This window comes from Lampetra planeri, chromosome 22, assembly GCF_965212315.1.
Source record: "Lampetra planeri chromosome 22, kcLamPlan1.2.h2, whole genome shotgun sequence".
NCBI lineage: Eukaryota > Metazoa > Chordata > Hyperoartia > Petromyzontiformes > Petromyzontidae > Lampetra > Lampetra planeri.
This window is the reverse complement of record NC_136128.1, coordinates 820,001-822,500: the sequence shown is the minus strand read 5'-3', so window position 1 is coordinate 822,500 and position 2,500 is coordinate 820,001. Positions and strand designations below refer to the sequence as shown.

At 46.5% G+C, this 2,500-nt stretch overlaps 4 non-coding genes and 3 pseudogenes across 4 annotated transcripts; all 7 read left to right on the top strand.

The window, feature by feature from the left end:
* Positions 1-184: 184 nt before the first annotated feature.
* LOC144725160 (5S ribosomal RNA) lies at positions 185-303 on the top strand. Its single transcript, XR_013586646.1, has one exon. It is a non-coding gene; the product is annotated as a 5S ribosomal RNA (ribosomal RNA).
* A 250-nt stretch (positions 304-553) lies between these two features.
* On the top strand, positions 554-672 carry LOC144725937 (5S ribosomal RNA). Its single transcript, XR_013587003.1, has one exon. It is a non-coding gene; the product is annotated as a 5S ribosomal RNA (ribosomal RNA).
* Positions 673-921: 249 nt separating this feature from the next.
* On the top strand, positions 922-1,030 carry LOC144725652 (5S ribosomal RNA; annotated as a pseudogene).
* A 249-nt stretch (positions 1,031-1,279) lies between these two features.
* On the top strand, positions 1,280-1,388 carry LOC144725558 (5S ribosomal RNA; annotated as a pseudogene).
* A 249-nt stretch (positions 1,389-1,637) lies between these two features.
* LOC144725159 (5S ribosomal RNA) lies at positions 1,638-1,756 on the top strand. Its single transcript, XR_013586645.1, has one exon. It is a non-coding gene; the product is annotated as a 5S ribosomal RNA (ribosomal RNA).
* A 250-nt stretch (positions 1,757-2,006) lies between these two features.
* LOC144725936 (5S ribosomal RNA) lies at positions 2,007-2,125 on the top strand. Its single transcript, XR_013587002.1, has one exon. It is a non-coding gene; the product is annotated as a 5S ribosomal RNA (ribosomal RNA).
* Positions 2,126-2,374: 249 nt separating this feature from the next.
* On the top strand, positions 2,375-2,483 carry LOC144725651 (5S ribosomal RNA; annotated as a pseudogene).
* The last annotated feature ends 17 nt before the right edge of the window (positions 2,484-2,500 follow it).

Below are 2,500 nucleotides of genomic sequence, written 5' to 3'. Positions count from 1 at the left end.
AATTGCACGCGGATATGGTGTACTGCATTGGGATCAAGATTTTCTTGTAAAAGACCGTTTAATGCCACTCTTTCGGGGCTCAACCAGGAGTCCAGAATAAACGTTTTCATGAGTGTTGACCTCCTGCAGTAGAGTTGAATCTTGATTTTTACAAATGAATGTGCGTCAGGTCTCTGCAAGTATGGCGTACGACCATATCACCCTGAATGCGCCCGATCTCGTCTGATCTCGGAAGCTAAGCAGCGTAGAGCCTGGTTAGTACTTATATGGGAGACTGCCTGGGAATACCAGGTGTTGTAGGCTTTTGCATTTTCGCTTCTGGATGGGTCGCGTTTTACTCTTCAATTCACCCAGTCAGTTCACCTGCCAATTGCACGTGGATATGGTTGTACTGCATTGGGATCAATATTTTCTTGTAAAAGACCGTTTAATGCCACTCTTTCGGGGCTCAATCAGGAGTCCAGAATAAACGTTTTCATGAGTGTTGACCTCCTGCAGTAGAGTTGAATCTTGATTTTTACATATGTATGTGCGTCAGGTCTCTGCAAGTATGGCCTACGACCATATCACCCTGAATGCGCCCGATCTCGTCTGATCTCGGAAGCTAAGCAAGGTCGAGCCTGGTTAGTACTTGGATGGGAGACTGCCTGGGAACACCAGGTGTTGTAGGCTTTTGCATTTTCGTATCTGGATGGGTCGCGTTTTACTCTTCAATTCACCCAGTCAGTTCACCTGCCAATTGCACGCGGATATGGTGTACTGCATTGGGATCAAAATTTTCTTGTAAAAGACCGATTAATGCCACTCTTTCGGGGCTCAACCAGGAGTCCAGAATAAACGTTTTCATGAGTGTTGCCCTCCCGCAGTAGAGTTGAATCTTGATTTTAACATATGAATGTGCGTCAGGTCTCTGCAAGTATGGCCTACGACCATATCACCCTGAATGCGCCTGATCTTGGAAGCTAAGCTGGGTCGAGCCTGGTGAGTACTTGGATGGGAGACTGTCTGGGAATACCAGGTGTTGTAGGCTTTTGCATTTTCGTATCTGGATTGGTCGCGTTTTACTATTCAATTCACCCAGTCAGTTCACCTGCCAATTGCACGCGGATATGGTGTACTGCATTGGGATCAAGATTTTCTTGTAAAAGACCGTTTAATGCCACTCTTTCGGGGCTCAACCAGGAGTCCAGAATAAACGTTTTCATGAGTGTTGACCTCCTGCAGTAGAGTTGAATCTTGATTTTTACAAATGAATGTGCGTCAGGTTTCTGCAAGTATGGCCTACGACCATATCACCCTGAATGCGCCTGATCTCGGAAGCTAAGCAGGGTCGAGCCTGGTTAGCACTTGGATGGGAGACTGCCTGGGAATACCAGGTGTTGTAGGCTTTTGCATTTTCGTATCTGGATGGGTCGCGTTTTACTCTTCAATTCACCCAGTCAGTTCACCTGCCAATTGCACGCGGATATGGTGTACTGCATTGGGATCAATATTTTCTTGTAAAAGACCGTTTAATGCCACTCTTTCGGGGCTCAACCAGGAGTCCAGAATAAACGTTTTCATGAGTGTTGACCTCCTGCAGTAGAGTTGAATCTTGATTTTTACAAATGAATGTGCGTCAGGTCTCTGCAAGTATGGCGTACGACCATATCACCCTGAATGCGCCCGATCTCGTCTGATCTCGGAAGCTAAGCAGCGTAGAGCCTGGTTAGTACTTATATGGGAGACTGCCTGGGAATACCAGGTGTTGTAGGCTTTTGCATTTTCGCTTCTGGATGGGTCGCGTTTTACTCTTCAATTCACCCAGTCAGTTCACCTGCCAATTGCACGTGGATATGGTTGTACTGCATTGGGATCAATATTTTCTTGTAAAAGACCGTTTAATGCCACTCTTTCGGGGCACAATCAGGAGTCCAGAATAAACGTTTTCATGAGTGTTGACCTCCCGCAGTAGAGTTGAATCTTGATTTTTACATATGTATGTGCGTCAGGTCTCTGCAAGTATGGCCTACGACCATATCACCCTGAATGCGCCCGATCTCGTCTGATCTCGGAAGCTAAGCAAGGTCGAGCCTGGTTAGTACTTGGATGGGAGACTGCCTGGGAACACCAGGTGTTGTAGGCTTTTGCATTTTCGTATCTGGATGGGTCGCGTTTTACTCTTCAATTCACCCAGTCAGTTCACCTGCCAATTGCACGCGGATATGGTGTACTGCATTGGGATCAAAATTTTCTTGTAAAAGACCGATTAATGCCACTCTTTCGGGGCTCAACCAGGAGTCCAGAATAAACGTTTTCATGAGTGTTGCCCTCCCGCAGTAGAGTTGAATCTTGATTTTAACATATGAATGTGCGTCAGGTCTCTGAAAGTATGGCCTACGACCATATCACCCTGAATGCGCCTGATCTTGGAAGCTAAGCTGGGTCGAGCCTGGTGAGTACTTGGATGGGAGACTGTCTGGGAATACCAGGTGTTGTAGGCTTTTGCATTTTCGTATCT